Source organism: Heteronotia binoei, chromosome 12 (assembly GCF_032191835.1).
Source record: "Heteronotia binoei isolate CCM8104 ecotype False Entrance Well chromosome 12, APGP_CSIRO_Hbin_v1, whole genome shotgun sequence".
NCBI lineage: Eukaryota > Metazoa > Chordata > Lepidosauria > Squamata > Gekkonidae > Heteronotia > Heteronotia binoei.
The window spans coordinates 11,958,440-11,971,832 of NC_083234.1; positions in this window are offsets into that span (position 1 = coordinate 11,958,440).

The window sequence follows — 13,393 nt, forward strand, 5'->3', positions numbered from 1 at the left end:
GCTCATGGGCCAGCTCAGGCCCCCAGAGGGCTCCTATCAGACCCACAAGCAAGTCTGCTTCCTTCTCCCTCTCTCTTGCTTCCTTCTGCCTCACAGTTCGCTTTGCCAGGCTTGCTCAATCACACAGGAGCTACAGAACAAAGCCTCTATTTTCTCCATTGACCAAGGTTCTTCCCTTGGAGGGGGGCAGGAGAGTTTGCTTTGCCAGGCTCCCTCAGTCACATAGCAGAGCTACTGAGGCTCCACCCCTTCCTCGTCCCCTGGGGATGGAGGGAAAGAAGGAGAGCTTACTTTGCCCAGTTTCCTCAATCACACAGGAGAGATACAAAGCACTTTTAAGGCCAACAAAGTTTTATTCGAAGTATGAGCTTTTTGCCTTGCTACACAAAGAGAATGTGTGTATGTTGGCTCATTATGCCAGGGCTCTACTGGATGCGGCTGGGTTCCTCTCCACCTTTTCACTGTATTCATACCTTCATGGTACACTTTCTCAGTAGGAAAGCAATGTGACCTATTTAGATGAGGAATAACAACAAGCCAGTGAGGTGTAGAGTAGGGAATATATGTCCTGACCAAGTTCACACAGCACATTGTAGACTGGGGATTTTTAATCTAGGCTTCCCAGATAAGAAGGCTGATACTGATCACTATACATTGCTGTCTCTCTATTCTTGCACTGCCTCGTAGTTGTAGTTATTTTTCTGGGGAAGACTATAATTTTGTAGACAAACACATCACCTTCAGTCTATGTTCTGCTGCCTTCGCATGTTCTTGACCAGTACAAGAAGCAACTTATGTACAAAAACTTGCAATGCCCAGCCATTTCATGTTTTCCTCTGGGCTTAGGCTCAAAGCATTGACAATGAGATTTCTGTAATGAATGTCAATAAATCAAAAGTAGGTTTGAAACTTACAGACACACCTGAACAGCATACTCAAGATTGTTGCAGCAGACGTTCATCTCCAGATGTTGATGCAGTAATTCAGAGCATGTGGTGTCAGTTATCAGAGACTGTTAAATAAATGAAATATTGTAAGAGTGCTAATGCTTTAAGCATGTTTTTAAGTTTTTGTTTGTGTCCTTTATAAACTTATATCTCCACTAACTGGCATTACATTTTATGACACGCGTGGCATGACCAAACAAGGTCTCATTTATGTGGCCCAACAAGAAAAAGACCAAGGACACGGTAGGCCTGAAGCGAGGGCAGGAAGTCCTCAGGCCCAGAAACTGCATCCAAGAGTACTAAAAGCTTGCAGATGTAATTTCCGAGCCTCTGGCCATTATTTTTGAGAATTCTTGGAGAACAGGTGAGGTGCCGGAAGACTGGAGGTGGGCAAATGTCCCCATCTTCAAGAGGGTGGTATTTGTGAGTTTCCTGCATTGTTCAGGGGGTTGGACTACATGACCTTGGAGGTCCCTTCCAACTCAATGATTCTATGTCAGATCCAGCCCTCGGAACAAATGAGTTCAACACCCCTGGATCAGAATTTGGGGGGGTGTGGGGGGGGGGAACTAGAGTTAAAATGCCTACTTGACCACAAAGCTCTCTGGCCAGTCGCTCTCAGGCCCAGCCTACCTTAAAGGGTCATTCTGAGGACCAAATGTGGATAGAGAATCATGCAGGCTGCCAGAACTCCTTGAAGAAAGAACAGAATAATAAAAAAAAAATGTGGTAGAGAACAAGATGAGAAGCCACCCTCTCACCAGCTAGTTTTCAGCGCCCAGGGTTTCATCCAAAATTACTCTCCACTTCTAATAATATCAAGAACCAACACACACTTTTTTTCTTTACATACATGCTTTCTTGGCCATACAAGCGACATGGGGATTCCAATTAGCACCAGAGAGAGCTGAATAACTGCCAGCAGCTACAATTTCAAGCAGAAAATAGCCATTGCTTCCTCACCCCCCTATTATTTGGCGCAAGCAAGTGTTCCCTCTAAGCCGAGTTGGTGTGAGCTAGCTCACAGAGTTTTAGCTTCCAGCTCACACACTTTTGTCTTAGCTCAGGAAAAATGGCCCCAGAGCACATGAATGTATGCAGTCGCTCACAACGTTAATGCCAGTAGCTCACAAAGTAGAATTTTTGCTCTCAGGACTCTACAGCTTAGAGGGAACATTGCAAGCAACTATTGTTTTGTACTTTGTGCAAGCAAACAGAACTAGACTGCAAAGAAGTTCTGGAATTAACTGGGACACAGCAGGCGACCAGGAAGGGTCACTGCAGGCGACCACTGCAATGGTAAGGGTCTGTCTGGGAGGGCCCAGAGCACACACCCAACCCGTGTCTTCCTTATTAGCAAACTCCTTCTATCTGTGACCGGAGAGATATGAGGTCTTGAGCAGCATAACAACAACAGGTTTATTATAACTCCCCAAAACAATAAGTGGTTTGTAAAAATGTTTAGTGCAACAGTGAATATAGAAAAAAAGCAGTAAAGGTCAGTACAAAGAAATAAATGCCCCGGCACAACTAACTAGACGTTCCTAGGGTTGCCAGTTCCGACTCAAGAAACAGCTGGAGACTTTGGGGGTGGAGCCAGGAGATGTTGGGGTGGAGCCAGGAGTAAGGTTGTGACAAGCATGGCTGAATTGCAAAGAGAGTTCTGACAATCACATTTAAAAGAACTGCACGCCTTTTAAATGCCTTCCCTCCATTTGGAAACAATGAAGGACAGAGGACATCTCCTTTGGGGGCTCAAAAAATTGGACCCCCTGGTCCAGTCTTTTTGAAACTTGGGGGGGGTGTTTTGAGGAGGGGCACCAGATGCTATGCTGAAAATCTGGTGCCTCTACCTCAACCCCACCCCAGAGCCCCAGGTACCCACAGATCAATTCTCCATTATACCTTATAAGAATCAGTCTCCATAGGGTATAATGGAGTGCCCAACAAACATTCCCCCCCCCCTTTCTGATAACCCCAAAGCGAGGAGAGGGCCTCCAAACTGGGGGGATCCCCTGGGGAATGGCGACCTTAGACATTCCCATCTTCTAACTTCAAACCAACTCACCTTCCTTGGATGAGAGATCCCTCTCTGGCTGCGACCTGCCTCCAGCTCAGCCTTCCCTATGGTTGCCAAGTCCAATTCAAGAAATAGCTGGGGACTTTGGGGATGGAGCCAGGAGACATTGGGGGGTGGACCCAGGAGCAAGGGTGTGATGAACATAATTGAACTCTGAAGGGAGTTCTGGCCATCACATTTAAAGGGACAGTGCACCTTTTAAATGCCTTCTCTCCATTTGGAATAGTGAAGGATAGGGGCACCTTCTTTGGGGGTTCATAGAACTAGACGTCCTGGTCCAATCTTTTCGGAACTTGGAGGGTATTTTGGGGAGAGGCACTGGATGCTATGCTGAAGGTTTGGTGCCTCTATCTCAAAAAGCAGGGCCCCCCAGATCAATTCACCATTATATCCTATGAGTCTCCATAGGGAATAATGAAGTGCCCAGCAGACATTTCCCTCTCCCCCTGCTTTCTGATGACCCTGAAGTGGGGGGAGTGCCTCCAAACTGGGGGATTCCCTGCCCCCAACTGGGGATATAATTATTAGTATAGCTGTGCACGGTTATCTCCAGTTTCCCATCAGGAGATTGGCAACCCTAGCCTTCCCAGAGAACAACCCTGTCTGTAGGGTCATCTGTTTATGCTTTCCTCCCAGGTCCCACCCCCTCTGGGCCACTTTTCCCACCAAAACAGCTTTCGCCCAATCAGACGGACAGAAGGGATCCTGGGAGATGTAGACCCTGTAGCTACTCCCACACAGGCTTCCCTGGAGCCTGTAGGCCTCACTAGGCCAAGGATCATGACAGGCCTTAGCCTGGATCAGTCCCTGAAGGTCGGTGTTGTCTCCTCAGACTGGCAGTGGCTTTCCAGGCGAAGTCTTTGCCATCACCGGCTCCCTGCTGCTTTTAAACTGGAAACACCAGGGACCTTCTGTAAGCCAAGCAGGTGTTCTCTCGGTAAGTCATGACCTAGGTTTATTATAAAGCCAATATATATAAAATGGCAGGTATACAACATGCATCTAGGGTTGCCAATCCCCAGGTGGGGGCAGGGGATCCCCCGCTTTGGAGGCCCTCCCCCCGCTTCAGGGTCGTCAGAAAGCGGGGGGAGGGGAGGGAAATGTCTGCTGGGAACTCTGTTATTCCCTATGGAGATTTATTCCCATAGAAAATAATGGAGAATTGATCCATGGGTATCTGGGGCTCTGGGGGGGGGGCTGTTTTTTGAGGTAGAGGCACCAAAGTTTCAGTACAGCATCTAGTGCCTCTCCCCAAAATATCCCCCAAGTTTCAAAACGATTGGACCAGGGGGTCCAATTCTATGAGCCCCAAAAGAAAGTGCCCCTATCCTTCATTATTTCCTATGGAAGGAAGGAATTGAAAAGGTGTGCCGTTCCTTTAAATGTGATGCTCAGAACTCCCTTTGGAGTTCAATATGCTTGTCACAGCCTTGATCTTGGCTCCACCCCAATGTCTCCTGGCTCCACCCCCAAAGTCCCCAGATATTTCTTAAATTGGACTTGGCAATCCTACATGCATCTGTGATGTCATTATTGATTAACTTGACATAAATAGTCTAAACAGCCATAGGAAGAAACATTTCGTCAATGAAATACAAATATAGTGATCTTTCTTCTAATTTAATCACGTTCCAATATTGGAGGAGCAATATTTTCAAAATATGTACCCTATTCACTGGAAAAGGAGAGTAGGGTTTGGGTTTTCCCCCCATTCGGTATGTGCTGTCCTGAAAAAGAGAGCACCATTTTGACCTACAATTTTATACTTTTATACAGTAGGTTTAAAACAAACAAATGGCATCTGTAACCTTTGCTTTTCAGGGGAATTTTCTTGTTTTGGCACATATCCTTGCTCCGTGCAGTATTTACACAGCAGCGCAGCAAATCGTGGGTTTTCCCCACACAAAATGGCGGCGCGGAGCAACTGCTGCGAAATCGCCAGCTTGCTCCAGAGAGAAATGGAAGCCTGGCGCAGAGCAAGGTTAGTGCGGAATCAGCCTATTTCTCATAGAATCATAGCGTTGGAAGGGATCTCCAGGGTCATCTAGGCCTACCCCCTGAACAATGCAGGATATTCTCATAAATATCCTTTTCCCCACAGAAGTCCTGAATTTCTTCAAAAGCGTAAATTCAAATTCATTTACACAACTAAATACTGATTTTGACTTTCGTTATTGTCTAGCTAGCTTCTGTTAGCAAGCTACACATCAGATATTGATGCTCCTTTCTCCTCCATTTAGTCATTTTAGCTTCTAGCGAGAGGTCAGGCTTGAGTCAATCAAGAATCTGCCAATATGTCTTTTTGGGATTCCACAGTATCCGGAAAACTCTCCCATAAGACCACATTTCAGTGAATCAGCTTTCGCCCTGCCAGCTTTCTTCACTGTCCAGCGTTCACACCTGTAAACAGTGATGGGAAATGCTACAGCATGAATTCTCTTGATCTTGATCTCCAGTGGGTACATCCATACACTTAAGAATCTTTCTTAGCTCCTCCGTAGCTGCCCTTCCCAGTTTCAGTCTGCTTCCAGTTTCTTAGTTGCAGTCTCCCTTCCGGTTGCTAATGGAGCCAAGGAACAGAGAATCTTGAACAATTTAAATTTCTTCATCATCAGTCTTAAAGCTGTATAATTCCCCAGTAGTGGTGACTCTTATCTTCTTGGTGTTCAGCTTTAAATGAGAGAACCGGGTTTGAGTCCCCACTCCTCCATTTGCACCTGCTGGAATGGCCTTGGGTCAGCCATAGCTCTGGCAGAGGTTGTCCTTAAAAGGGCAGCTGCTGTGAGAATCCTCTCAGCCCCACCCACCTCACAGGGTGTCTGTTGTGGGGGAGGAAGGTAAAGGAGATTGTGAGCCGCTCTGAGACTCTTCGGAGTGGAGGGCGGGATATAAATCCAATATCTTCATCTACCTCACAGGGTGTCTGTTGTGGGGGAGGAAGGTAAAGGAGATTGTGAGCCGCTCTGAGACTCTTCGGAGTGGAGGGCGGGATATAAATCCAATATCTTCATCTACCTCACAGGGTGTCTGTTGTGGGGGAGGAAGGTAAAGGAGATTGTGAGCCGCTCTGAGACTCTTCGGAGTGGAGGGCGGGATATAAATCCAATATCTTCATCTACCTCACAGGGTGTCTGTTGTGGGGGAGGAAGGTAAAGCAGATTGTGAGCCGCTCTGAGACTCTTCGGAGTGGAGGGCGGGATATAAATCCAATATCTTCATCTACCTCACAGGGTGTCTGTTGTGGGGGAGGAAGGTAAAGGAGATTGTGAGCCGCTCTGAGACTCTTCGGAGTGGAGGGCGGGATATAAATCCAATATCTTCATCTACCTCACAGGGTGTCTGTTGAGGGGGAGGAAGGTAAAGGAGATTGTGAGCCACTCTGAGACTCTTCGGAGTGGAGGGCGGGATATAAATCCAATATCTTCATCTACCTCACAGGGTGTCTGTTGAGGGGGAGGAAGGTAAAGGAGATTGTGAGCCGCTCTGAGACTCTTCGGAGTGGAGGGCGGGATATAAATCCAATATCTTCATCTACCTCACAGGGTGTCTGTTGTGGGGGAGGAAGGTAAAGGAGATTGTGAGCCACTCTGAGACTCTTCGGAGTGGAGGGCGGGATATAAATCCAGTATCTTCATCTACCTCACAGGGTGTCAGTTGTGGGGGAGGAAGGGAAAGGAGATTGTGAGCCGCTCTGAGACTCTTCGGAGTGGAGGGCGGGATATAAATCCAATATCTTCATCTACCTCACAGGGTGTCTGTTGTGGGGGAGGAAGGTAAAGGAGATTGTGAGCTGCTCTGAGACTCTTCGGAGTGGAGGGCGGGATATAAATCCAATATCTTCATCTACCTCACAGGGTGTCTGTTGTGGGGGAGGAAGGTAAAGGAGATTGTGAGCCGCTCTGAGACTCTTTGGAGTGGAGGGCGGGATATATATCCAATATCTTCATCTACCTCACAGGGTGTCTGTTGTGGGGGAGGAAGGTAAAGGAGATTGTGAGCCGCTCTGAGACTCTTTGGAGTGGAGGGCGGGATATATATCCAATATCTTCATCTACCTCACAGGGTGTCTGTTGTGGGGGAGGAAGGGAAAGGAGATTGTGAGCCGCTCTGAGACTCTTCGGAGTGGAGGGCGGGATATAAATCCAATATCTTCATCTACCTCACAGGGTGTCTGTTGTGGGCGAGGAAGGTAAAGGAGATTGTGAGCTGCTCTGAGACTCTTCGGAGTGGAGGGCGCGATATAAATCCAATATCTTCATGTACCTCACAGGGTGTCAGTTGTGGGGGAGGAAGGGAAAGGAGATTGTGAGCTGCTCTGAGACTCTTCGGAGTGGAGGGCGGGATATAAATCCAATATCTTCATCTACCTCACAGGGTGTCAGTTGTGGGGGAGGAAGGGAAAGGAGATTGTGAGCCGCTCTGAGACTCTTCGGAGTGGAGGGCGGGATATAAATCCAGTATCTTCATCTACCTCACAGGGTGTCAGTTGTGGGGGAGGAAGGGAAAGGAGATTGTGAGCCGCTCTGAGACTCTTCGGAGTGGAGGGCAGGATATAAATCCAATATCATCATCTTCTTCTTCTTAAATCATTCTGCTTTGGCACTTTCAGCTTCAACCTCCAGCAGTAGTCATTTCAGGTCTAGCCTCAGCCATTTTAATAAAGGAATTTTGCTATTTTTGCTGTCTGGATTTTTATCAGCACAACCTGCATTTTTTTCATTAGTCTTTTTTTTTCCTTATATACTACTGGGCCTGCATATGGTGCCTTAAAATGCAGAAACAAGGTCCCAATTCTGCTCCCCTAATCTTAATGACCCAGTAGTCATGTATGGCTGTGAGAGCTGGACCATAAGGAAGGCCGAGCGCAGAAGAATAGATGCTTTTGAGCTGTGGTGCTGGAGAAGACTCTTGAGAGTCCCTTGGACTGCAAGAAGATCCAATCAGTCAGTCCTAGGGGAAATCAACCCTGACTGTTCCCTGGAAGGTCAGATGCCGAAGCGGAAAGTCAAATACTTTGGCCACCAAATGAGAAGGGAGCACTCACTGGAGAAGCCCCTGATGCTGGGAAAGACAGAAGTTAAAAGAAGGAGAGGGCAAAAGATGCAATGGCTGGACAGCATTACTGATATAACCAACATGAACTTGAGTGGATTTCAGAGGATGGTGGAAGACAGGAGGGCCTGGCGTGACTTGGTCCATGGGATCGCAGAATCGGACTCATCTGTGCGACTAAATAACAACAAATCTTTACGAATGTAATTCATGTGCTGGGTATCAGTCTCCACAAGGGGGAACTGCTAGACTGCATTTTCACTCAATGCCAGGATTCTTGCCGGCTTCTACTCATTTTCGCTTGTGCGTGTAGGGTTCTGGTATATGCTACTTACCCACCTAAACCCTGGGCACGCTTGCCTGTTGTTACTTTTGTGTGCGTGTGCGGGGGGCTGTTCAATTATATTTTGGAACTGGACCTTGCAAATGTGTGCAATTTTTTCTAAAAAAAAATTATTCTAGCAATGTTAAGGTGCGGCGAGCAAAATGGAGACGTTTTAACCGCGACCGTGCGTTTCCTTCCAAACCAGAATGCGCACAACCGTAATTCACAGCTGTTCTTTGCCAGTGGATGTACCCAGGTTTGTCGAAACTGCTTGGGGCTGGAGCTGTCTTCCAGAACTTCCTTCTTCACACAGCATGAGCAAGCATACCTGTTCTGTTCTGTCAAATGCTGGAGGGGTTTTTGGGTGTGTGGGTTTTGTCTTAGCCGAGGGCAAGAGATTGGATCCACAAAACAGTGCCAGCAACACGCCAAATGGGTACAATCTGGGGGAAATTACTCATATGAAGCTGCCTCAGAGTGAGTCAGACCGCTGGTCCATCGACCTCACAGACTGTCTGTTCTGACTAATTCTCAGGCAAAAAACACCTGCTACCTCAGACCCTTTCACTGTAGATGCTGGGGATTGAATCCGGGACCTTCTGTTTGCGAAGTAGCTGTTCTTCCACTGAGTCACAGCTTCCCAGAATTTCCATCAGCCTTTTTCAGCCTGTGGGCACCTTTGCAATTTGACACAACACGGTGCGCACAGTCACAAAATGGGTGCCACAAAATGACTGCCGTGAGTGGTGGAGCTAGCCACAAAGTGGCTGCCTCTGCAGTTTATCGTCAGTCACACACACAATGAAGATCCTTGTGCTGCAGTGGCAGCTGCTGCCCAAGCAGTATTTCTAGAGATCTGAACAGCCAATCATGTCTCCAGTGGTCAATCAGAAGCCTTGTTGGGCAGAAGCCCACTTGGCCTCACCCACTTTCTAAAAACACTCAGTGGCAGGCCTTGAATTCAGCAGTAGCTCACAGGAGCACAGCTCCTGAACCTTTCTGACAACCCCCCCTCCATCTCCACACCTACCACAGCCACATTAGCCACAGCTTATCGTTGAAATTCTTTGTCTGGGGCAGTGATGCTCTGTATTCTTGGTGCTTGGGGGGCACAGTGGGAGGGCTTCTAGTGTCCTGGCCCCACTGGAGAGCCAGTTTGGTGTAGTGGTTTAGTGTGCGGACTCTTATCTGGGAGAACCGGGTTTGATTCCCCACCACTCCTCCACTTGCACCTGCTAGCATGGCCTCGGGTCAGCCATAGCTCTGGCAGAGGTTGTCCTTGAAAGGGCAGCTGCTGTGAGAGCCCTCTCCAGCCCCACCCACCTCACAGGGTGTCTGTTGTGGGGGAGGAAGGTAAAGGAGATTGTGAGCCCCTCTGAGACTCTTTGGAGTGGAGGGCGGGATATAAATCCAATATCTTCATCTACCTCACAGGGTGTCTGTTGTGTGGGGGGAGGGAAAGGAGATTGTGAGCCGCTCTGAGACTCTTCGGAGTGGAGGGCAGGATATAAATCCAATATCTTCATCTACCTCACAGGGTGTCTGTTGTGGGGGAGGAAGGTAAAGGAGATTGTGAGCCCCTCTGAGACTCTTTGGAGTGGAGGGCGGGATATAAATCCAATATCTTCATCTACCTCACAGGGTGTCTGTTGTGGGGGAGAAGGGAAAGGAGATTGTGAGCCGCTCTGAGACTCTTCGGAGTGGAGGGCAGGATATAAATCCAATATCTTCATCTACCTCACAGGGGGTCTGTTGTGGGGGAGGAAGGGAAAGGAGATTGTGAGCCGCTCTGAGACTCTTCGGAGTGGAGGGCGGGATATAAATCCAATATCTTCATCTACCTCACAGGGGGTCTGTTGTGGGGGAGGAAGGGAAAGGAGATTGTGAGCCGCTCTGAGACTCTTCGGGGTGGAGGGCGGGATATAAATCCAATATCTTCCTCTTCTCCTGATGGCACCTGGGGTTTTTTGGACACTGAGTGACAGAGTGTTGGACTGGATGGGCCTTTGGCCTTGATCCAACATGGCTTCTCTTATGTTCTTATAGATGGAATACTGTGTCTGGGGCAATGATGCTCTGTATTCTTGGTGCTTGAGGGGACACAGTGGGAGGGCTTCTAGCGTCCTGGGCCCACTGGTGGACCTTTTGATGGCACTTGGGTTTTTTGGCCACTGTGTGACACAGAGTGTTGGACTGGATGGGCCGTTGGCCTTGATCCAACATGGCTTCTCTTATGTCCTTATAGATGGAATACTGTGTCTGGGGCAATGAGGCTCTGTATTCTTGGTGCTTGAGGGGACGCAGTGGGAGGGCTTCTGGTGTCCTGGCCCCACTGATGGACCTCCTGGTGGCACCTGGGTTTTTTTGCCACTGTGTGACGCAGAGTATTGGACTAGATGGGCCGCTGGCCTGATCCAACATGGCTTCTCTTATGTTCTTACCTCATCCATTGAACAGTTGGTGCAGCTGCATAACAATCCCTGGATTAGGAGAGCGGGCAGCCAGCCAGCCACCAGGAGCTTTGCCATGCCCCCAGCAGCCCTCATTAACCCCTGGAGAAGCCCGCGCCACCCTTCGTCCACTTATGTGATTTTGGATGGCGGGTGGCTTGCTGATCTTTTGACTGTGGAGGGACGGCCAAAGAGAGCCCCAGGTGAGCGAGGCCTGCTTGGACTAACTGGATCTCCAGCCAGCCCAAGCAGGCTTCATTCGCCTGGTAGGGGAGAGGTATATGCTAATGAGTTATGCTAATGAGCTCCACCACCTATTTTTCTACAAAATGACCCCTGTTCGTTGGGCACCAGGAAAGGTCTCAGCAGGTACAATGGCGCCCACAGGAACCACATTGGGGATCCCTGTTCTACACTGAAAACTGTGAAACAAGACTTTGTTGCTGCAGATTTCAACAGGGCAGAGTGATTTATTTCTGTATAGTTTCACTGGGAGAGAAAAAAAATCCTGGCTGGGGCAATTCACCATCATAAAACCCACAAAAATAATCATTGATTCATCAAGTCACTGTAAGTTAGAACAGGGGTGGCCAAACTTGCTTAATGTAAGAACCGCATAGAATAAATATCAGATGTTTGAGACCCACAAGACATGAACGTCAAATGTTTGAGAGAAGGAAGGAAGGAAGATGGGGGAGGAAAGAGAGAGGGAGATGTAGAAAGAAAGAAACTTTAACTTTATTTATTTATTTATTTATTTATTTATTTTTAACTTTAAACGCATTCCCCAAGCCGGCCAACAGGGGGGGCTTCAAGAGCCACACAATATGTGTGTGAAAGAACTGCATGTTGCTCCCAAGCCATAGTTTGGCCACCCGTGAGTTAGAAGCAAGTTGGCGAGTATCTCACACCGGCCCAACTTCATATATCTATAAAGTGGATCTCTTCTGTATCTCAGCACCAACAAAGCAGCTGGCAAAGGGGTAGTACTGCAGGAACCAACTAGGTGTATTCCAAGCTGCTTGTGCACCCAACATTTCTGCTCTCCCCCCACTTCAAAAAGGGGGATAGAGATCAGAACATCACACTAGAGTTGGGAAGACCCAGGTTCGAATGAATCCCTGCTGCTCTGCCATGGAAGCCTGCTGGGTGAACATGGCTCAGTCACACCCTCTCAGCCCTAACCACCTCACAGGGTTGTTGTGTAGATTATGTGAAGGAGAAGAGGACAATGAGCCCCCATTTGGGGAAAAGGGAAAGGTCCCTTGTGCAAGCACCAGTCGTTTCCGACTCTGGGGTGACGTTGCTTTCACAGCATTTTCAAGGCAGATTTTTTACAGGGTGGTTTGCCATTGCCTTCCCCAGTCATCTCCACTTCCCTCCCAGCAAGCTGGGGACTCATTTTACTGACCTCGGAAGGATGGAAGGCTGAGTCAAACTCGAGCCAGCTACCTGAAAACCCAGCTTCCGCCGGGGATCGATCTCAGATCGTGAGCAAAGCTTAGGACTGCAGTACTGCAGCTTTAACACTCTGCACTACGGGACTCTTATTTGGGGAGAAAGGGGGGGCCTTAATGAAGTAAATAAATGTGTGATTTAAGAAAAGAGTATAACAGAGGCAGAAAGGGGGGAGGAAACCAAATGTGTATAAAGAGATAGAAAACTAATGAAGGACAGGCCCAATGCTGGAAAAGCTAAAACTAAAATTAAAAAGAAGAGTGTCCTATCTTGCAGGTTAGAACTGAGTCTGTTTGACCCAGATAAGCACAGGCTTATCTCATCTAGTCAGGTCTCTCAGAAGAAGAGAAGATATTGAATTTATATCTCGCCCTATACTCTGAATCTCAGAGTCTCAGAGAGGTCACCATCTCCTTTACCTTCCCTCTCCCCACAGCAGACACCCTGTGAGGTGGGTGGGGCTGAGAGAGCTCTTATAGCAGCTCCCCTTTCAAGGACAACTCCTACGAGAGCTATGGCTGACCCAAGTCCCTTCCAGGAGCTGCAAGTGGAGGAGTGGGGAATCAAACCCGGTTCTCCCAGATAAGAGTCTGTGCACTTAACCACTACACCAGACAAGCAAGGCCAGCCCTGGTTGGATGGGAGACCACCGAGGAATACCAGGGTCGTGACGCAGAGGCAGGCAATGGGAAACTGCCGCTGAGTCTGAACCTCTCTCGCTTTGAAAGAGCCACGGGGCTGCCATAAGCTTGGGGTTGTTGCCAGCTGTTTTGTTAGCATGAGGGCGACGGTGAACGTATCCCGCTTCTAGATCCGAGTGGGCAGCCTTGTCGGTCTGAAGCCATAGAACAAAGCGGTAGACAAGGGCACCTTTAAGACCAACTAAGTTTTATTCAGAATGTAAACTTTCGTATGCTCTTAAGTGCATACGAAAGCTTACATTCCGAAAAAAAAAACTTAGCTGGTCTTAAAGGTGGCCTTGTCTACTGCTTTGGTCTATATCCTGCTTCTGCGAAGGGACACAAGGTGGTGCTGTGTACCTCTATTTTGTCAGGCAACCCCAGGAGGCAGAAACAACTGC